The 22,408-nt window shown below is 46.6% G+C and overlaps 12 non-coding genes across 12 annotated transcripts; all 12 read left to right on the forward strand.

Moving 5' to 3' along the window:
- Positions 1-2,656: 2,656 nt before the first annotated feature.
- Trnap-agg (transfer RNA proline (anticodon AGG)) lies at positions 2,657-2,728 on the forward strand. Its single transcript has one exon. It is a non-coding gene; the product is annotated as a tRNA-Pro (tRNA).
- A 153-nt stretch (positions 2,729-2,881) lies between these two features.
- Trnap-agg (transfer RNA proline (anticodon AGG)) lies at positions 2,882-2,953 on the forward strand. The gene has a single exon. It is a non-coding gene; the product is annotated as a tRNA-Pro (tRNA).
- Positions 2,954-8,216: 5,263 nt separating this feature from the next.
- On the forward strand, positions 8,217-8,288 carry Trnap-agg (transfer RNA proline (anticodon AGG)). The gene has a single exon. It is a non-coding gene; the product is annotated as a tRNA-Pro (tRNA).
- Positions 8,289-8,441: 153 nt separating this feature from the next.
- Positions 8,442-8,513, forward strand: Trnap-agg (transfer RNA proline (anticodon AGG)). Its single transcript has one exon. It is a non-coding gene; the product is annotated as a tRNA-Pro (tRNA).
- Positions 8,514-8,666: 153 nt separating this feature from the next.
- Trnap-agg (transfer RNA proline (anticodon AGG)) lies at positions 8,667-8,738 on the forward strand. The gene has a single exon. It is a non-coding gene; the product is annotated as a tRNA-Pro (tRNA).
- A 378-nt stretch (positions 8,739-9,116) lies between these two features.
- On the forward strand, positions 9,117-9,188 carry Trnap-agg (transfer RNA proline (anticodon AGG)). Its single transcript has one exon. It is a non-coding gene; the product is annotated as a tRNA-Pro (tRNA).
- Positions 9,189-9,341: 153 nt separating this feature from the next.
- On the forward strand, positions 9,342-9,413 carry Trnap-agg (transfer RNA proline (anticodon AGG)). Its single transcript has one exon. It is a non-coding gene; the product is annotated as a tRNA-Pro (tRNA).
- A 2,106-nt stretch (positions 9,414-11,519) lies between these two features.
- On the forward strand, positions 11,520-11,591 carry Trnap-ugg (transfer RNA proline (anticodon UGG)). The gene has a single exon. It is a non-coding gene; the product is annotated as a tRNA-Pro (tRNA).
- A 4,860-nt stretch (positions 11,592-16,451) lies between these two features.
- Trnai-uau (transfer RNA isoleucine (anticodon UAU)) lies at positions 16,452-16,543 on the forward strand. Its single transcript is given in 2 exon segments — positions 16,452-16,489; positions 16,508-16,543. It is a non-coding gene; the product is annotated as a tRNA-Ile (tRNA).
- A 91-nt stretch (positions 16,544-16,634) lies between these two features.
- Trnai-uau (transfer RNA isoleucine (anticodon UAU)) lies at positions 16,635-16,726 on the forward strand. The gene is given in 2 exon segments: positions 16,635-16,672; positions 16,691-16,726. It is a non-coding gene; the product is annotated as a tRNA-Ile (tRNA).
- Positions 16,727-16,817: 91 nt separating this feature from the next.
- Positions 16,818-16,909, forward strand: Trnai-uau (transfer RNA isoleucine (anticodon UAU)). The gene is given in 2 exon segments: positions 16,818-16,855; positions 16,874-16,909. It is a non-coding gene; the product is annotated as a tRNA-Ile (tRNA).
- A 5,140-nt stretch (positions 16,910-22,049) lies between these two features.
- Trnap-ugg (transfer RNA proline (anticodon UGG)) lies at positions 22,050-22,121 on the forward strand. The gene has a single exon. It is a non-coding gene; the product is annotated as a tRNA-Pro (tRNA).
- Positions 22,122-22,408: the final 287 nt, after the last annotated feature.

A 22,408-nucleotide genomic window follows, 5' to 3' on the forward strand; every position in this document is an offset into this window, starting at 1 on the left:
GGAAAGGGTCAGAAGTTATTGAAGACGCCTCTCGGATCGAAGAAGAATTCCTGAATACGTATCAAAACCTGTTTGAAGAACAGTGTTCGGTAAGAGAAAACTTTGGTCAGTATAGTGCCATGCTCTCAAAAATCAGCGAGGAGAAAAGGGATGTAATTAATGCTCCCATAACAAAGTCGGAAGTGGAAAGAGCTATCAAGAAGCTCAAGAAAAACAAAGCGCCCGGCATCGACGGCATAGGCTCCAGTTTCTACATTAAATTCTGCGAGGACCTCGCTCCTGTTATAGTGAATGTGTTTGATGATATACACAGCAGGAAACTTCTTCCACCTTCCGTGAGACGCGCTTTGGTAGTACTTATTCCAAAGAAGACACAACACGAGCAAATTCCTGAAGTGAGTGACTACAGGCCAATTAGCCTACTAACAACGGACTATAAAGTCTTGGCAAAAATCTTGGCTGAGCGTCTCGCGTATGTACTTCGTGACATCATTGGCGAACACCAGACGTATGGCATCAAGGGACGATCGATCGCAACAAACCTTCATATGATGAGAACAATTTGTGAGGGTGCTAGCACAACGGGTCCCGCTTCAGCAGTTTTACAAGCAGACCTAAGCAGAGCATTTGATCGTGTACGACATGATTTCCTGTTTGCATTGCTTCGGTGGTGCGAGGTCGGGGATTACGTACAAAACTGGGTAGAAATCTGCTACAAGGAACTAGTTATGAACCTTCTCATCAACGGCGAGAAAACGAAGAGCATCCCACTACAGTGATCGGTCAGACAGGGGTGCCCGTTATCTCCTGTACTATTCGCCTTGTATCTTGAGCCGCTGTGCAGAAAGATTATAAATGAAGAAATGATTCAAGGTCTGCGGTTGCAGCAGATAGAAATAAAACTTATGGCGTATGCGGATGATGTGGCCGTCATATGTACTTCCAAAAGCCAGATTGCGAGGGCAGTGGGACACATTAAGAATTTCTGCGCTGCATCGGGAGCTGCCCTCAATCTGAAAAAAACGTTTGGTTCATGGTTAGGACAATGGGACAGCGCACCGAGGGATTTCGTGGGCGCAACCTGGTCGACTGCGGTGGGAAGATACCTCGGTATCCGATTTACAACAATGGCTGTACTCAAAGAAGATTGGCAGGCCAGGACCAGAGGTCTCCAAACACAGCTGCGTCATTGGAATGGCAGAAGAATATCGGTTTTCAACCGTAGTTTCGTTTGTAACACGGCGTTATACCCAGTGGTACTCTACCATGCACAGGTTGGTCCGTGCGATTCAGCAACCACGCACAAAGTGCACCGAACTTTTGCGACGTTTATATGGAATTCGCAAATGGAGAAAATGCGAAGGGAGAATCTCTTTCATCCCCTATCCCAAGGCGGTCTCGGGCTAGTCAACGTTGCTGTGAAGTTATTGGTGCATAAGTTCATTTACTTCCGAGACCAGAAGAACGAGGTACTCAGGGGAGCGATACAAAACATCGGAGCTGTCTATCTGTTGGAATGGATAGTGACCACAGCTCGTGTCCTGAAACCGTCAGCAGCTCTGCGGTTTTATAGAGATATAGCCAAAGCTGTCCGATTCTTCACTGAAAGATATTCTTGGGAATATCTATCATCAGTAAAAAAGAAGAAACTTTATTGGGACACTATCAGCCTGTTGCTGCCGCTTCCCCGTTACAGAAGCGTTCGGTTGGGGAAAGAAGCAGATGTTCTGTGCAGAGTTAGAAGCTTCCCGGTGTCAACATCGGCCAAGGATTTCTTTTGGTCATTTCATACGGAAACATTGCCCGTCAAAGTGTGGCGGAAAAGCAAAGGATTCTTCGTCCCGTGGTCACTCCGGTGTGACAGCTGCTATCAAGAGGATGAAACCCTTCCGCACGTCTTTATGGGATGCCGGAAAGCTATTCAGTTCTGGGCGGCGTTAACAACCTTCGTCGGATCAGACACACAACTGGAATGGAATGACCTCAGGTTCCTCAGGGTTAGCAGTGACAAATGCGAGGGGGCGATGGACATTATAGTGCTTCTCGGGCTATATGCGATTTGGAGACATAGGATGGAATTCTATAACTGTGTGGCGGACATCAGGTCTCCATGGAATGTGTTCGTAAGTGCACTGATCATCACAATCAGTGTGATAGAAGCAAAAGATCTGGACGCAGGACGACCTTGGCTGAAGCTAAAGGAGAGGTTGAGGAAAGCTCCATATCCGCGGTGGTAGGAACTGCAGGGGAACCAGAAATGACTGAATAGTCATGGAACGAGGCAGCGCACAGTATAGGAGCTCTACGAGCAACTTCTGTCGCACACAAGCTTGCTTTTAGACAAGGGGTCTCACGCCCGCATCTTTCTCGCTCCAGGGAGCGGAAAAAAAAGTGTGTGTACAATGCGGTTTTAAATAAATGGTTAAAAAAAAACTCGTTGGTCTAGGGGTATGATTCTCGCTTAGGTTGCGAGAGGTCCCGGGTTCACATCCCGGACGAGCCCTCGTTTCTTATCGTTGTTGACTTCATTGTGCCATGCGGTTTGCTATTAGAACTATCACACACGAGCCTATATTTGTATCTTGACAAGCCTTTTCCTTTCTATCACATAATTACGCCTCCGGTCGACGAACAGTGGGACGTGGATGAGATTTGTGGCTCGATGGTCTAGGGGTATGATTCTCGCTTAGGGTGCGAGAAGTCCCGGGTTCAAATCCCGGACGAGCCCTCGTTTCTTATCGCTGTTGACTTCATTGTGCTATGCGGTTTGCTATTAGAACTATCACACACGAGCCTATATTTGTATCTTGACAAGCCTTTTCCTTTCTATCACGTAATTACGCCTCCGGTCGACGAACAGTGGGACGTGGATGGGATTTGTGGCTCGTTGGTCTAGGGGTATGATTCTCGCTTAGGGTGCGAGAGGTCCCGGGTTCAAATCCCGGACGAGCCCACGTTTCTTATCGCTGTTGACTTCATTGTGCTATGCGGTTTGCTATTACAACTATCACACACGAGCCTATATTTGTATCTTGACAAGCCTTTTCCTTTCTATCACGTAATTACGCCTCCGGTCGATGAACAGTGGGACGTGGATGGGATTTGTGGTTCCCCAAGCAGCAAAATGTACTGAAAGTCGAGTGCAACAGGGGTGGACGGGTAGGTGGGAGGCCTCGAACAGACTCGCGAAACTAAAGAACATTGATAAGACACATACCGTCCACCCCTATTGCACTCGACTTTCAGTACATTGTGCTGCTTGGGTCGTTGGTCTAGGGGGGATTCTGCTTCCGGCATTCGATGAGTGCAGTCGCAGGTACCTTGAGCTCCGTTGGAGCGACTAGCATGGCTAAGCCTAGCCGGGTGTCTGAGGAACGAGGATCGCTATGTGACAATTCTGCCGACGTTACCTACAGGTATTTCATCTTTGAATACGCTATTTTTGCACGCGGATCCCAGGGCTAGACCCTACTATGTAGACCATTTTGGAGAAGCCCTAAAAGATATTGTGAGGAAAGAAGAAGTGGCTACCTTCGGAGTCTTCCAATATAACCACGTGTGGATGATTCGTTTTCACTCTGGAGCGGAGAAAGAACGGCTTCTGTCTAGAAAGGAGGTAAAGGTTAAGGGAAGACGCTGCCTAGTTATTGATCCCAACAAGAAGGAAGTCAAGATCAAGCTACATTGGGTATCCGGAAATACAAGTGATGACGACATTCGTAAAGCGATGGCTGGATATGGCCAGGTTACCGAGATAAAACGGGAGAAGTGGGCGGCATCTTTTTTTGAAGGAGTGGAATCGACAACGAGACTGATAACATTACGGATGAAAGATGGTGGGACTGTGGATGTGTTGCCCCATCTAATGCAGATTGGCGGATCTCGCGTGTTACTTGCTGTGAACGGAAGGCCACCTCTGTGTCTGAAATGTATGCAGCTCGGACATATTCGTAGACAGTGCCACACGCCATGGTGTAAGACGTGCAGAAAGTACGGTCACGATGAGGAAGAGTGCGTGGTAACATATGCATCGAGACTGAGGCAACCGCAACCGACACCAACAGAAGAGCATATCATGGATGTCGAAGAGACAGAACAAGCAAGTCAGTTGGTTGTAACGACTGGGAACTGCGAAGGGAATGAAGCTAATCTTGTCAGCAACGTGGAAAGTGGAGATAAGAAAGTAGATGAACAGCTGTGTGGTCTAAACGAGTTGGAGATGAGTACTGCCGAAGGGAACAGCGTAATGGAGGACAATCTATCCGACCACACCCAGGAAGAAAGAAATGGGAAAATGATAGTAGGAACAGAGCGGAAAAGACGAAAGACTGAAACTCGTTCATCCCTTATGCCGCCACTGGATGAAGTAGGAGCATCACGACTTGACGATGCGAGCTTCTTAACAGCAGAGTAGACTCGGTTCCGATGGATATGAGGGGATGCAGCAAGACGTAGCACTCGTAAGTCTAGTGGATTCTTCATCACATCTAAATGAGTGGTAAAAATATAACTGTCGCTACACTAAATATAAGAGGACTGAATGCTAGGAAGAAACAGTATCAACTCAAACGTTTCCTAGAGCATTATTCACACATCGACGTCCTAGCTATTCAAGAAACGAAAATTAGCACGGAAGAAGATACCACTAGACTAATCGAATATATTTTTCATAAAGATTATGATGTTGTAGTGAGTCATGCTGTCGGACCCTCAGCTGGATGTATTTTATTGTTGAAGAAAACTGATTACTTGATACCCGTGTCTTACCAAACTGATAACGATGGAAGAATAGCTTGCCTTGATGTGCAGATTGAAAACGAGTTGTGGCGGTTTATCTGCCTTTACGCACCGAATGTTGTGATGGAACGGAAGATCTTCTTCGAAGGCATTGGAAAACTGATTAGTAGCACGGGGAATACCGTCCTACTGGGAGACTTTAATTGTACGCTTAAAGACACAGACAGGAGCAGCAACTGTGCGCAACGTGATGCTAGCACGGCTACGTTGGAGGGCATTCCCGAAAGTCATAATATGCAAGATGTCCTTGAAGATGATGCAAAGACAACCACTGTGTTTACGCACTTCCAATCCCGTTCGCATGCCAGACTTGACCGCATATATACTTCAATGGGAAGAAGCCCAATTGTAACCAAATACAGCGTACATCCGGTGTACTTTAGTGACCATTGCATGGTTGTTGCTACGCTCGGTGAGACGCAGAAGAAAAAGAAAACAGAAGGTAACCCATGGAAGCTGTGGAAACTCAATTGTAAGCTTCTGGAAGACGAGGCATTTGTCAATTTTGTCAAAGACCAAATTGTGGAAGTTGTAACTTCCGCGTCGTCGTGGTCCTTGGCCTGGGAAGACTTTAAGCTGAAACTTAGGGCCTACGCGATACAAAGAAGTAATGTGCTGGCGTATGCCCGTAAGGGACAGGGGGAGGGACTCAAAAGAAGACTGTCTAAAATAATACAGCTAGAATCTTTAAACCCAGGAGAGTTCCATCAAGAAACGGAAGCAATAAAATTGGAGCTGTAACTCATTAATGAATGCAAATGGGAAGGTACTCGTGTAAGGTCCAGAATGCGCTATTTTCTACCGGACGAAACTCCTAGCAAGAAGTATCTCTATAAGGAACGACAACACGGAAGCGGAAAAAAGATAGATAATATTGAATATCAAGGCAAAGTAATCAGTCAGGAGGAGGACATACAGGCGGCCTTTGCTGGTCACTATACGAAACTACTGGGCATGACCCATGGACTGCAGGTGGATATAGATGAAAAACTGGGAGAGTTGAAATTACTGACTTTGGATGGAGAACAACAGCAGTTTCTAGAAGACCCCCATCACGAGACAAGAGGTCCTCGCCGCCATACGCTCGCTCACTAAAAACAAAACCCCAGGACCTGATGGCATCAGTGCTGAACTTTACCAAAAGTTCAGCGATCACATCGCCTCGATACTGTGGAACGTTTACCGAGAAGCTGAGGAAACTGGCACCTTCTGTTCATCGTTTCGCCGTACACATACTGTGCTTATTCCGAAAAAGGTAGCGCCGGGAAAGGTGCCCCAGGTGACAGATAACCCTGTGTAACGTGGACTACAAAGTTTATGCAAAAGTGCTTGCGGCAAGAATTCAAAAAGTGATACAATCAGCAGTCGGGGATCATCAGGTGTGCGCCATCAAAGGACGTAGCATTCAAACGAATATTCACGTGCTTCGAACTATTCTGGACATTGCAAGAACGGAAGGTGATCAAGTTGGTGTTGTTCAAGTAGACCTGTCCCAGGCATTTGATAGAGTTAACCATGCATACCTATTCTCGGTGCTAAAGAAAGTTGGTTTTGGTGACATAATTACAGGCAGGCTCAGGTTGTGTTATGATGACGTGTCAACGAAGCTGATTTTAAACGGTAATTGTAGTGACCCGATACCTGTTAAATCATCGGTGAGACAGGGATGCCCCCTTTCCCCCTTGCTTTTTGCCATATATCTAGAACCGCTATGCCAGGAAATTATCAGTTGTGTAAACATGAAAGGGTTCAAATTAGGTAGTTCAGAGGTAAAAGTGCTTGCGTACGCAGATGACATTGCTGTAGTGGTGGAAAACAAGCAAAGTGTGAATATGGTGTTTGAAAAAATTGAGGATTTTTGTTCTGTATCCGGTGCCAGTGTAAAGAAAGAAAAATCCCTTGGAATATGGGGCGGGGTCTGGGGAACAACCCCAGATATGTACGCTGGTATAACATGGCAAACTGTGCCTGGGACGTACCTAGGAGCCCCCTTAGGAGAGAGCAAGAACACGAACGGCATGTGGAATGAGATCACAAGTAGATTGCGTAAACAAGCCTTCGTGTGGAAGCAAACCACGCTTTCTATCTTTCAACGTGCAAGTATTTGTAATATTTTCATGCTTGCTAGGATCACATATCTGCTGCATGTTATGCATTGCTCTCGCGCGAATATACAAAAAATGCACAGGATTTTTGCTACTTTTGTGTGGGGTTCTTCGTTTCAACCGATGTCTAGGAACAACTTGTTCAAAACGTTGGAATGTGGCGGGTTGGGCTTGCAGCATGTCTTTGTTAAGAAGGTTGTAATGAGGGTTTTGTTTTACCGGACTAAGGCACACGCTCTGCTAGAGCATGTGAAGCAGTGCATAGCGCTAGATCATTTGCCTCATATAACAGTTGCAACAAGGGTACGTCATGTTACACCCAGCGGATTCTTCAGAGAAGTTATAGAAAGCGTCCAGTTTTGTTTAGCGAGATTTTCATGCGATTACATTATGTTTGTGTCAAAAAAACAGTTGTATGGAGACCTGATCAACGTGTTGTTCCCAATTCCACTGTATAGGAGCATCCCACATGAGTGGCCTGGAAAAGATATACTGTGCAGGGTAAAAAGGATGCCAATCAGACCCAATCTCAAAACGTTCTTTTTTAAGCTGCATACTGGTACGCTGCCCGTAAAAACGTGGCTTGAACAAAAAGGCATATTCGTACCATGGAGTACAGATTGCAGATATTGTAAAGTACCAGAGACTATAGACCATGTGTTTATTGAGTGTACGGAGGCAGCTTTCCTGTGGGATGATTTAAGTAGGGCTATCGATGCACGGCTCAGGCTAAACCCTCATACAATACGCTTTCTCCCCTTAATTGAGAAGAATGGTCCGAGATATGATGTTATATGTGTTATTGCTATGTTTTCCTTATGGAAGGTACGCATGCTGGATCGAAATGAGGAACCTCTGGTGCCTCCCATGTTCTTCTTACGAAAAGAGCTTTCAGGTATGATGACAATGGCACGACACAGAAACGAGACTCCAACTTGGCTTACATCCGTATGTGAGAAGCTTGTTACAAAAAGACACAATTCACTGTAAATCTCACGGTTGCATATTCATAATGTAAATATTCATCTAGCACTGATGTAAATCACATAGTGAGCGAAATAAAGTTATTTTGTTCAAAAAAAAAAAAAAAGCTCGTTGGTCTAGGGGTATGATTCTCGCTTAGGGTGCGAGAGGTCCCGGGTTCAAATCGCGAACGAGCCCTCGTTTCTTATCGCTGTTGACTTCATTGTGCTATACGGTTTCCTATTACAACTATCACACACGAGCCTATATTTGTATTTTGACAAGCCTTTTCCTTTCTATCACATAATTACGCCTCCGGTCGACGAACAGTGGGACGTGGATGGGATTTGTGGCTCGTTGGTCTAGGGGTATGATTCTCGCTTAGGGTGCGAGAGGTCCTGGCTTCAAATCCCGGACGAGCCCTCGTTTCTTATCGTTGTTGACTTCATTGTGCCATGCGGTTTGCTATTACAACTATCACACACGAGCCTATATTTGTATCTTGACAAGCCTTTTCCTTTCTATCACGTAATTACGCCTCCGGTCGACGAACAGTGGGACGTGGATGGGATTTGCGGCTCGTTGGTCTAGGGGTATGATTCTCGCTTAGGGTGCGAGAGGTCCCGAGTTCAAATCCCGGACGAGCCCTCGTTTCTTATCGCTGTTGACTTCATTGTGCTATGCGGTTTGCTATTACAACTATCACACACGAGTCTATATTTGTATCTTGACAAGCCTTTTCCTTTCTATCACGTAATTACGCCTCCGGTCGACGAACAGTGGGACGTGGCTGGGTTTTGTGGCTCGTTGGTCTAGGGGTATGATTCTCGCTTAGGGTGCGAGAGGTCCCGGGTTCAAATCCCGGACGGGCCCTCGTTTCTTATCGTTGTTGACTTCGTTGTGCCATGCGGTTTACTATTAGAACTATCACACACGAGCCTATATTTGTATCTTGACAAGCCTTTTCATTTCTATCACGTAATTACGCCTCCGGTCGACGAACACTGGGACGTGGATGCGATTTGTGGCTCGATGGTCTAGGTGTATGATTCTCGCTTAGGTTGCGAGAGGTCCCGGGTTCGAAACCCCGACGAGCCCATGTTTCTTATCGCTGTTGACTTCATTGTGCTGTGCGGTTTGCTATTACAACTATCACACACGAGCCTATATTTGTATCTTGACAAGCCTTTTCCTTTCTATCACGTAATTACGCCTCCGGTCGACGAACAGTGGGACGTGAACGGGATTTGTGGCTTGTTGGTCTAGGGGTATGATTCTCGCTTAGGGTGCGAGAGGTCCCGGGTTCAAATCCCGGACGAGCCCTCGTTTCTTATCGCTGTTGACTTCATTGTGCTATGCGGTTTGCTATTACAACTATCACACACGAGCCTATGTTTGTATCTTGACGAGCCTTTTCCTTTCTATCACGTAATTACGCCTCCGGTCGACGAACAGTGGGACGTGGATGGGACTTGTGGCTCGTTGGTCTAGGGGTATGATTCTCGCTTAGGGTGCGAGAGGTCCCGGGTTCAAATCCCGGACGAGGCGTCGTTTCTTATCGCTGTTGACTTCATTGTTCTATGCGGTTTACTATTATAACTATCACACACGAGCCTATATTTGTTTCTTGACAAGCCTTTTCCTTTCTATCACGTAATTACGCCTCCGCTCGACGAGCAGCGGAACGTGGATCGGGTTTGTGGCTCGTTGGTCTAGGGGTATGATTCTCGCCCTGCAGTACTATACGCAGCACAGTGCATGCGGTACAATAACCGATTGCTCAGCAGGTTCCATAGACTGTTCGCAACCTTCATATGGAGCTCCTATCATGGAAAGGATGCGAAGGACGAACTTATTCTGGAATCTGAAAAGAGGAGGGTTAGGGCTTGTGAACATGGAAATCAAGTTGAGAGTCCAACGATTCCTCTACTTCCGGGATCAGAACGATCTTCTCCTGAGAACTTCCCTTCAAGTACTCAGTGTAGAGAAGTTGGACAAGTGGACAGTCAGAGTGGGAGGCCATACGAAAGTGAAGAAAGCAAAAATCTTCTACAAGGAAGTCGCAGGTGCCATAACATTCTTTGACGCCCGATTCTCCTGGGAGTACCTGTGCGCCGTAAAGAAGAAAAACTCTATTGGGAGACGGTGCTTCCGGTCCCCTTGTACAGGCAACAGCTCCTATCAACGGACGCTGAGAACGTCTTCAGGCGGGTAAGGAGACTACCTGTGCCAACCGGCTCAAAAGACCTTTTCGTTAGATTTCACTGCGAAGTGCTACCAGTGAAAATGTGGTTGCATCAGAAGGGATTCTTCGTGCCATGGAGCTTGAACTGCGACCTGTGCAGAGCGGAGGAGAGTCTTTTTCATGTGTTCCTGTCCTGCAAAAGGGCCAGGGACTTCTGGGAGGACTTTCAGCTGCACACCAACCTCGATATAAACATAGACTGGATGTCGATCAAGTTCCTGGTCTTCGAGGGCAGAGAAGAAAACGACACCCCGGCTGCGCTAGTGGTGGCAGGATTAGATGCTCTGTGGAGATACCGGAGGGCTATTGCCGAGTGCGTTCCGAAGGTAAAGACACCTTGGGTTCAATTTCTGGGAACCCTCGAATGGATCGAAGCAACTGTGAAAGCAACAGAAGATAATGCATTGTGCGACTCGTTGAGGGTGCTCTTGCAAAACATCAAGACAGAGAAAAGGGGGTGCCCGAGAAATAGAGAAGCGTAGCCTGGTAAGCCTACAAAAGGGAGCCACAGCTCGTTTTGGAGAAGGGGACGAGAAGCAACCTGAACGCATGGGCATGCGGAACGAATTCTCAGGTCGTGAAGTGGGGAACAGCGGACTGGTTTCAAATATGCGCCTTCTAAAGACCACCCGAGCAAGACCCATGACAGGAAGAAGCCACCACTGAAGCAAAAGGCAAAGGCGCCTTTTGTGGTTTTTAGCTGTATTTTAACATCTGAATAATAATAAAAAGCTGGCTCAGTAAAAAAAAAATAGGGGTATGATTCTCGCTTAGGGTGCGAGAGGTCCCGGGTTCAAATCCCGGACGAGCCCACGTTTCTTATCGCTCTTGACTTCATTGTGCTATGCGGTTTGCTATTATAACTATCACACACGAGCCTATATTTGTTTCTTGACAAGCCTTTTCCTTTCTATCACGTAATTACGCCTCCGGTCGACGAGCAGCGGCAAGTGGATCGGATTTGTGGCTCGTTGGTCTAGGGGTATGATTCTCGCTTTGGGTGCGAGAGGTCACGGGTTCAAATCCGGACGAGCCCTCGTTTCTTATGGCTGGTGACTTCATTGTGCTATGCGGTTTGCTATTATAACTATCAAACACGAGCCTATATTTGTTTCTTGCAAGCATTTTCCGTTTTGACCCGCAACTACGCCACCGATCGACGAACAGCGGGTTGTGGATCGCCTTTGTGGCTCGTTGGTGTAGGGGTATGATTTTCGCTTTGGGGGCGAGAGGTCCCGGGTTCAAACCCCGGACGAGTCCTCGTTTCTTATGGCTGATGATTTCATTGTGCTATGCCGTTTGCTAATATATCACAGACGAGCCTATATTTGTTTCTTGACAAGCATTTTCCGTTTTGACCCGTAACTACGCCTCCGATCGACGAACAGCGGGTTGTGGATCGGTTTTGTGGCTCGTTGGTCTAGGGGTATGATTTTCGCTTTGGGTGCGAGAGGTCCCGGGTTCAAATCCCGGACGAGCCCTCGTTTCTTATGGCTGGTGACTTCATTGTGCTATGCGGTTTGCTATTATATCACAGACATGTACATTGATACATTGAAAGAAGTAGGGTTTGGTGAAATGTTTATGAGAAGACTAAAATTGTGTTATCAGAACGTGTCAAATAAGCTAATTTTAAATGGTCATTGTTCAGGCCTAATACTCTTGAGATCCTCGGTAAGGCAGGGATGCTCCCTATCTCCATTACTGTTTGCCGTATACCTAGAACCCCTCTGCAAGGCTATTGTGGGTTGTAAAAATATTAGAGGATTTACAATGGACAATGCAGAAGTAAAAGTGCTAGCGTACGCGGACGATATTGCTGTTGTGGTGGAGAATAAGCAAAGTGTTAATGCATTGTTTAGCATTATTGAGGATTTCTGTCGCATATCTGGTGCGCGTATCAATAGGAAAAAAATCCCTTGGGATATGGGGATATGGGATATGGGGAGGTCAATGGGGCAGCACCCCAACTACGTACGTAATTACGGCTCCGGTTGACGAGCAGGGGCACGTGGATAGGGTTTGTGGTGCATGCTCCATGGTGCAAATGCTGCAAAAGCATCGGCCATGAAGCGGATGATTGCGTCAGCACGTATGCTTCGAAGACGAGAACTGCCGTGCAAGATGCAACGGTGGTGGATTTGATGGACGTCGAAGAGAGCACGCAGGCGGGCGATACCGGTGACCCAAGACGTAGCGGTGGAGCTATGGCGGATGAACCTAGGGGACCACCTCTCACGGACCTGTCTATGAGGGGAGACGCATACACATCGAATGAGGAGAGTAAGATTGAACCCAAGGAAAATGAAGAATGTACGGAAGTCCATCAGAAAGATGGGCTAAACGACGAAGGGGGAAATGACGACCGATGCAGCAGCCACAATGTAACACCACAAGCAGAGGACTCGACAGAAGGAAAAGAAGTAGGCTCCATGGAAGTTTTCAAGACCGGCACAGAAGTATGGCAACCGTCCAAAGGAAAGGATAAAGAAGAGGACTCCAACAGCGAAACTGTGTCGGTAGAAGCGGTGAGCATCGCCAGCAGTGTGGAAACATCAGAAAACAACAGAAATGAGTGGAAATGGAAGGATAGTGTGTCAAGCCTAAAAAAGTCAAGATTTTCTCCGGCTCCACTCGTTACTCGAGAGGAGAGAAGACGACTCTTAAAAGAGCAGAAGTAAGTGCTACAAGCTCTTTGAAGTTTTTAGAACCATGACAAGAAGGAAGAAGATAAAAGTTGCAACGATAAACGCAAACAGTCTTTTACGAAAAGAAAGGAAGACTTGGGTATTGAGTGTCGCACTGAAGGAAAAGTTTGATGTCCTGTGTATACAAGAAAGGAAAATTTCAACGCAGGAACAGGAATTTGAGTTGGTGGAACCCTTCAGACGTTGGTTTCTCGTGTTTCATGCTTCAGAGGCCAGCGGAAGTGCGGGAGTACCTGTGATGATAAAGAAAAGTAGCAAGTTAACGGTAATAGACTCTGACTTGGAGCAAAACGGTCGGGCTGCGAGTGTGGACTGTCTATGGGAAGGTCGGATTCTCAGGGTTATAAGCGTGTATGCTCCAAACGGATGCGCTGAGCGGAAGATTTTCTTTGAAACCAGCGTAAGGCACTTCACTAAAACAGAAGGTACATTGATAGTGGCCGGAGACTTCAATTGTGTAGTTTGCAGACAGGACTGTTCGTACAAGAGTGAAAAGCAGGACAGCAGTGTATACGAATTAAAAAGGTTGCTGCAAAATAACGACCTCCAGGACGTTGCAGTCAGAGAAGATGCTAACCCGATAAGATTTACCCACTGGCAAGGGGAGTCACACGCACGTCTGGACCGAATTTACTTCTCCAGAGACATCAAGTCTTATGCAAGCGGATACAAAGTTCTGCCGCTAGCCTTCTCGGATCATGCCTGCGTAAGCGTACTGCTTGATTCGGGCAGAGGGAAACCTCGCCGGAAACGGATTTTGCCGTGGAAACTAAACGACAGCATCCTTGAGGACGAAAATTTCGTCGAAGAGATTAAGAACATGATCTTAAAGATAAAAGAAACGGGTGTCACTGCTCCAGTATGGGAGACTTTCAAGTATGAAGTTCGTCTCAAAGCTATCGAACACTGCGAGAGGAGGGCCCTGCGGAAGAAGCAGGAAATGAAAGCGCTGATGGAAAGCTTGATAACCATCTTGAAAGAATAGGAGGAGAGCCCCGGTCGCTTCTCTTCAGATATAAAAGAAATCAAGAAGAAGATGCTTGAAAGGATGCGCGAAACGTTTGCAGGTGCACTGATAAGAAGCCGTTTAGAAGCTTTAGAAAGGGACGAGGCCCCGACCAAAGTTTTCCTGTTAACAGAAAGAGAGCGAGCGGTGGAAAACGGGATAACTAAAAGAAGTTTCAAGGGAGCGGTTGCAGAAGATACGGATGTGGTAGAAGCGATATTACAAGACCACTATAAGGAGCTGTTTAACCTGGAAGACGGCGCAACCAGTCCCAACGATATTATATTGAGGAACTTGCCAAAACTTTCAGACGAAGAGAAGGAAAGTGGTACAGGCAAAATCACACAGAGTGAAATCCAAAGGGTAATCCGTAAGCTACCAACTAACAAGGCGCCGGGACTGGACGGGCTAACATCTGCCTTCTACAAGAAGTTTCAGGAAGAGCTATGCCCAGTCTTAGAAGAAGTGTTCGAAGACATCAAAACTCGACGCTTAATGACTCCGTCCGTGAGGAACAGCCACACGATACTAATACCAAAAAGAGCTAAGCAGGAGGGAGTCCCAGCACCATCTGATCTGCGTCCTATCAGTTTACTATGCACGGACAATCCTGGCGAAGGTGTTGGCTCGACGGTTGGATAACCTGCTGTGGAGAGTGATTGGAAAACACCAAGCGTACGGCATTAAGAAAAGATCTATATCCGCAAACCTTCATCTGATGCGCACTGTAGTAGAGACGTCCAAAACAACGGGCTCTAGTCTTGCCGTCTTCCAGGCTGACCTAAGCCAGGCATTTGATCGCGTACGTCACAAGTTCCTGTTCGAGGTGTTGCGATGTGTAAATGTAACCGAGGATTTACTCCAGTGGGTACAGATTTGCTACAGACACATCTCCGAACAGCTCATCATCAACGGTGTTTTAGGTCCCAGATTTGCCATCTCCAACTCAGTGCGACAGGGATGCCCTATGTCGCCTATGCTTTTCTCGTTGTACGTGGAACCTCTTTGTCGGGCGATACTACAGTGCCAGCAAATCGAGGGTTTAACTCTAGCAAAAGAAGAAGTCAAGGTGCTGGCATACGCCGACGACATAGCGGTCATATGTAAATCAGAAATGCAAGTGAAGGTGGCCCTCTCTATAATCCAGAACTTTTGTGATTCCTCCGGAGCCAAAATCAATCCAAAAAAGTCGAAAGGCATCTGGCTAGGAGACTGGGAACGGAAGATGGAATTTTTCATGGATATTCCATGTTCGGAAGAAGTTGGGAAGTACTTGGGCGTCAATCTGGATTGGGAAATAGCGGAAGAAGAAAAATGGCGTCCGAAGCGGAATGCTCTTCAGGGTAAATTGGAACAGTACCGAGGAAGTCACCTTTCTCTGCTTCACCGCAGTTTTGTGTGCAATACTGTACTCTATCCAGCGATGCTATACTCCGCTCAAGCTATCCCAGTCGACGCGGCTACGATGCAGCGCTTTCACAGAACCTGTGCAACGTTTGTATGGGGTTCGAAGTTTGAAAGGATGCGCCGGTCAAATATTTTCTTGCCCCTCCAGGCGGGTGGTCTGAACGTTGTTAACTTAGAGGTCAAGATCATGGTACAGCGTTTCCTCTTCTTTAGGGACGAATCAAAGCCGGAACTTCGCGCTGCGGATTGCAATGGATTGTAAGCACTGCCACGGTATACCTGACAGCGAACGCTCTTAAATTCTATAAGGGAATCAGGCACAGCATTGAGTTCTTCCTTGAGAAGTTCTCTTGGGAATACCTGGTAAAGGTGAAAAGGAGGACACTCTACTGGGATACGGTGACAAGTCTCTTCCCACCACCGCTGTATAGGCTAAACTATACGACCTTTCCGAGACAGGACGTGTTGAACCGATTAAAGAAATTGCCGATAGCCTCAGGTACGAAAGACTTCTTCGTACGCTTTCATATCGAAGTTCTCCCAGTTAAACAATGGCTAAAGGGTAAAGGTTTCTTTGTACCCTGCGATGCGAGGTGCCACTTCTGCGGTGAAACCGAATCCCTACGGCATGTGTTCTATGATTGCCGAGCCGCCTTGCTCTTCTGGAGTGACCTGCGAGCAACTCTGCGGATTAGAGAGGAGTTGCCTTACGAGAGCCTCAAGTTCCTTACTTTCTCGGAAGCAAAACATGCCGAAGTGGTGTCAGTTGTGGCAGCAGCCGGACTGCACGCGATTTGGAAGTCGAGAACAAGACGCGTTGAATGCGACGTCAGAGTGGAATCGCCAGTGATATATCTGAAGCAGAAGCTCCTGTTAGCGCGCGGTACTTATATGACAGTGGTCTTGGACAATGCCGAGGCTGTGACTTCGATCCTCACCTGGGGAAGGACTTTTCGTAACGCTAGAGGGTCCAACTTCCGTCCCACGATAAAATTATATCCAGTGATGAGCTCCGGTTCAATTTGGCACGCGTATGTTCCCCAGTGGCGCAACCGCTTAGCGCGCGGTACTTATATGACAGTGGTCGTGAGCAATGCCGAGGTTGTGAGTTCGATCCTCACTTCGGAAAAGACTTTTTGTAATACTAGAGGGTCCAACTTCCCTCTCAAGATAAAATTATATCCAGTGATGAGCTCCGGTTCAATTTGGCATGCTCATGTTCCCCAGTGGCGCAATCGGTTAGCGCGCGGTACTTATATGACAGTGGTCGTGAGCAATGCCGAGGTTGTGAGTTCGATCCTCACTTCGGAAAAGGCTTTTTGTAAGACTAGAGGGTCAAACTTCCCTCTCACGATAAAATTATATCCAGTGATGAGCTCCGGTTCAATTTGGCACGCTTATGTTCCCCAGTGGCGCAATCGGTTAGCGCGCGGTACTTATATGGCAGTGGTCGTAAGCAATGCCGAGGTTGCGAGTTCGATCCTCACCTGGGGAAATACTTTTTGTAATACTAGAGGGTCAAACTTCCGTCCCACGATAAAATTATATCCAGTGATGAGCTCCGGTTCAATTTGGTACGCTTATGTTCCCCAGTGGCGCAACCGGTTAGCGCGCGGTACTTATATGACAGTGGTTGTGAGCAATGCCGAGGTTGTGAGTTCGATCCTCGCCTGGAGAAAGACTTTTTGTAATACTAGAGGGTCCAACTTCTGTCTCACGATAAAATTTTATCCAGTGATGAGCTCCGGTTCAATTTGGCACGCTTATGTTCCCCAGTGGCACAACCGGTTAGCGCGCGGTACTTATATGACAGTGGTCGTGAGCAATGCCGAGGTTGTGAGTTCGATCCTCACTTCGGAAAAGACTCTTAAGACTAGAGGGTCCAAGTTCCGTCTCACGATAAAATTATATCCAGTGATGACCTCCGGTTCAATTTGGCACGCTTATGTTTCCCAGTGGCGCAACCGGTTAGCGCGGCATTGTACTTCCGGCTTTCAGCGAGAACGGTTGTGGGATGATGCGCTCCTCGGAGCAGGTTACACCAGCTAAGCCTAGCTGGGGACAACAAGTTGTGAATGCGGCTACGCAGGAATACAAGATGATTCTACCGAAAATACCAATGGGAAACTCTATGATGGATACAGTTGTTCTGCATTGTGATCCGGCGGGACGTCCCTACAAGGAAGAGGATGTGTGTGAAGCACTGGCGGGTGGACAGTGATGACATCGTCTCGCTGGGTGTGTTTCAGATGAATCACGTGTGGCTTGTCATTCTGAAATCGGCGGCATCAAGACAGCGACTCCGAAACAAAAGTGAGATCAGCGTAAAAGGCAAGCGCTGCATTATTCTTGATCCCAACGACCGCGGAGTGACTGTAAAGCTGCACTGGATCCCGTATCATGTGCCTGACGATCTCGTTCGCAACGAACTCAAAGCGTATGGGAAGGTCAACGATGTCATTAGGGAAAAATTGCTTGGTAATGAGAAGGTGGAAACTACCACAAGACAGGTTCAACTGTCGCTGGCTGACGGCGTGACGGTGGATAATGTCCCCCATCTCATGACATTATGGGGATGCCGGATTCTGCTCTCGATTGCGGGCCGTACTGCTCTGTGTCTGCGTTGCAGGCAAAAGGGCCACATCAGAAAGCATTGTAAGGCGCCACGTTGCGAGGAATGCAAGAGGTACGGCCATAAAACAGAAGATTGCGTAACGTCGTATCAGCAAATTACTAGACCATCGACAGAACACGACACTTTAGAAAATACACTAGACAAGGTTGAAATGGACGACATCACAAAGAACGGGGAAGAAACTGTGCCTACCATGGAAACAGAAGAAAACAGCGCACGAAATATTATTCCACCAGGCAAGGAGGAGCAGCAAAGGTCAACGGGTTCCGCAACGGACTCGCTTTTGGGGAAGAAGGAAGAGGCATCTGAGAGCGAACAGGATGATGATGTTCAGGATAACGTTGAAGGAACATGCAAATCGACATTAAGAAAGAAGCGGAAGTACACTCCGACTATCCCTGTAGATTCAAGGGACAGAGCCCAACAAACAGGACAGCAGTGATGGCCAGAGTCATTAAGGTTGCAATTTTCATTGTTTATTTTATGCCATGGGTTACATTTGCGACACTGAATTGTTGTAGTTTGATGACCTGGGAAAGAAAAAAATGTCTGCTAGGAAAAGCACTGGAGGAAAACATCGATATTCTGGGCGTTCAAGAGACGAGGTTATCATCATCAGAAGAAGAAGACGCTTTGACTCAGGTTTTCACACAACATTACGAGGTATTCCACTCGAAAGCAATCGGAAATAGCGCAGGGAAGGGGATTCTTATCAGAGGGAGACCACATATTCGAGTGGTGCCAGATATCGGGAACGATGGTAGCGGACGCGTGGCCTTTGTAGATTGCCTGATCGAAAAGGAACTGTCACGTGTGCTTTCGGTGTATGCTCCGAACGTGGCCTCAGAAAGAAAAGACTTCTTTCAATCTTTATGTGAACTCATAGACGTCCCTGGGAATATTTTTATGGCTGGAGGCTTCAATTGCGTGCTAGAACCAAAGGACTGCACGTATTCCACCTTCAGATGTGATCCAAGTGTACGTCAGCTTAAGTGGTTACTGAGAGAAGCTGACCTTGTGGATGCAGAAAAAACGGCAAAACATGAAGAATGCCGGTTCACTCACTGGAAGGGCAATTCCCACGCGCGGCTTGACCGAATATATATCCCAGGGGGAATGTCGATACCTCGTGTCAAATACAAAGTGAAACCAGTTGCTTACTCAGACCATGCACTGGTTAAGGCAACGATAAATGTAGGGCCTCCTCAGAAAAGGACTGATAGCGGCAGTGCAGTATGGAAACTGAATGAAAGTATTCTGGACAATGGTGATTTTATCAAAAGGTTAAATCAGACTGCATCACTCTATTGGTCAAGGAAAACGCCGGATGCATGTGCGTGGGAGAATTTCAAAGAAATCGTTAGAACAGAAGCGATTTATTTCACACGAGAGGTCGTTAATCAAAGGAAACAAGAAAGGGACGCATTAAGAGAGACATTGGTCGTTCTCGTTAAAGAAGAAGAGAATGATCCCGGAAGATTCATTCAAGATATCAAGCAGTGTAGAGACCAACTAAGGGAATTTTACAAAAACGAGTATAAAGGGGCCCTCATCCGAGGCCGAATTCAAGCAATGGAAAGAGACGAGGAACCTTCGAAAATTTTCAAGTTGATAGAGCGAGAAAGGAAGAAAGAGAAGATGATAGCAACAGTCAAGATAAACGGTGAAATTGCTGAAGAGCAAAAAGATATGGAAAGGGTGTTCGTTGACGCATACAAACAACTTTTTGGCAGAAAAGAACGGCGCAACGTGGGACATGCAGCAAATATCTGCAAAGTGTTCCGAAAGTTACACCAGCAGCGCGAGAAAGGGAGAACGCCTTCATAACAATAGCAGAAATAGAAAGGCAAATTAGAAAACTTCCCAATAATAAATCTCCAGGACTGGACCGAATAGGGACGGCGTTGTACAAGAGATTTGCGTCGGAACTCAGTCCAATATTGCAACAGGTTTTTGAAGACGTGAAGAAGAGAGGCCTACTTCCACCAACCATGAGAAGATCAGTAACAGTTCTGATACCCAAAAACGCAATGGTGGGTTCGGAGCCGCCAGATGTGGGAAACTACTGACCAATTTCTCTTCTCTGTACAGACTACAAGATTTTAGGCAAGATACTCGCCGTACGGTTACGCAGAGCGCTTCAAGATGTTATCGGGGAGCACCAAGTGTATGGTGTAAAAGGAAGGAGGATATTGTCCCAGTTGCACGTCATGAGGTACATGGTGGAAACAGCGCAAGTCCTCGGCAGTCCCCTTGCTGTTCTTCAACTCGATTTAAGTAGAGCGTTCGATCGAGTTAGTCACCGTTATCTGTTTGCTTTGTTAGAAGAATGCAATGTAGGAGAATACCTCCTCAGTTGGCTCAAGATTTGCTACAGAGAAATCACCACTGAACTACTCGTCAACGGAGTACTGACAGACAGAATAAAAATCCGGTCATCTGTCCGACAAGGGTGCCCTCTTTCACCGGTATTATTCGCTGTATTTGGAACCTCTCTGCAGAAATATTATACAAGACAAAAGACTAACTGGTTTTAGGGTGCATTCAAGCCATGTGAAGTTCTTGGCCTATGCCGACGATGTTGCGTTAGTAGCCTCCTCCCGGCAGAACCTCAGTATGATGCTTGAAGATGTAACGTTGTTTACGGAGATGTCGGGGGACCAACTGAACATTAAGAAGTCATCGGGAACATGGCTTGGACTGTGGACAGAGACGCCCAGTAAATACTTGGGGACGGAATGGGGCGAAAGGCTGACCAAATACTTGGGAATCAACATGGAGGTTGAAAACAAGATGGAGGATCGGTGGTCTAATGTGGTACAAGGGCTAAATGGGAAGTCACAAGTGTGGCGTGGAAGAACTCTCACTATCCTGAATCGAACAATGGTCTGCAACACTGTTCTTTACCCGGCTGTGTTATACAAAGCACAAATGATGCCACTCCACTCTCAGACGATACAGAGAACTCATAGGATCTTTGCGACTTTTGTATGGGGCTCAACAATGGAACGTATGCGCCGCACGAACCTGCACTTGCCTGTTAAAAGAGGAGGATTCGTTCTTATCAATGTCATGGTTAAAACCCTTGTTCACCTATTTCTGCTATTCCGCGACGAAAACAACGCACACGTAAGAGAGGCGATACAGACATTAGGAACATCTTATCTCGCGCCATGGGTTGTCTCGACAGCACAACAGAGGAAGAAAAAAGCGGAGTGAAGCTACTACAAAGAGATAGCTGACGCAGTAAATTTTTTCACTGGGAAGTACTCCTGGGATTACCTTATGACGGTTAAAAGGAAGAAATTGTACTGGAACACGGTTAACAGCATCTTCCCTACACCACTCTATAGAATAAATGAGCATATGGAAGAAAATGGTGTTCTACTTAAAGTGAGGAAAATGCCAGTGAGCACAGCTTCGAAGAATTTTTATACCAAGTTTTATACAGAAACGCTTCCAGTGAACCTGTGGTTGAAAAAAAAGAAATTCCACGTCCCACAGGGAAGCCAGTGTGTGATGTGCAATGAGGAAGAGACATTGGCACATGTATTTCAGGAGTGCAAAATATCGTACTTCTTCTGGGGGGACCTCGGTGATGCATTAGGAAGGACAATGAGACCAGACTGGATGCAACTTAAAACTTCGAGTGGTGACTGCACGGCGAATGAGTGTGAACAAATCATAGTTTTGTTAAGTCTACAGGCAATCTAGTACACACGAACAGCAGTATCTGAGAGAGACCTTCAGATTCTCGATGCATGGGATAGGTTCTACTTCCAGCTACAGAAAGTACAAGAAGTTTTGACCGAGTACCCAGGCAGGGAACCACAAGGCTGGAAAAACGTGATTAACCAAGTGGAGCAATATCAACGTGTGCGAGCAAAGAGAGAAGAAAGAAGGAAAGTAAGGAAAAGAAAACAAACAAGTACTGTCCTACTAACGCACGACAAGAGGCGAGCTCTCGTGGGCTGGTGAAAAAGGAAAAAAATGCTGGCAATCTGCTGTCTGAAGTACTTCCAGAGTTTAACTATCGTTCATAGTTCACAAAGGTATATGATATGGCTTTGAAGAAACCTGCTTTGTAAATGTACCGTAGAGGGCACCCACGAGGATGTCTGGACAAGAACGTCCATGGCGTTTTTGTATATATGTAAATAAGTAAAGATATAAATAGAAAAAAAGCTCGTTGGTCTAGGGGTATGATTCTCGCTTTGGGTGCGAGAGGTCCCGGGTTCAAATCCCGGACGAGTCCTCGTTTCTTATCGCTGTAGACTTCATTGTGCTATGCGGTTTGCAATTATAACTATCACACCCGAGCCAGTATTTGTTTCTTGACAAGCCTTTTCCAAAACAAGCCTTTTCAAAAATGCTGGCAATATGCTGTCTGAAGTACTTCCAGAGTTTAACTATCGTTCATAGTTCACAAAGGTATATGATATGGCTTTGAAGAAACCTGCTTTGTAAATGTACCGTAGAGGGCACCCACGAGGATGTCTGGACAAGAAAGTCCATGGCGTTTTTGTATATCTGTAAATAAGT

This window comes from Ornithodoros turicata, chromosome 1, assembly GCF_037126465.1.
Source record: "Ornithodoros turicata isolate Travis chromosome 1, ASM3712646v1, whole genome shotgun sequence".
In the NCBI taxonomy this organism is placed as follows: Eukaryota; Metazoa; Arthropoda; class Arachnida; order Ixodida; family Argasidae; genus Ornithodoros; species Ornithodoros turicata.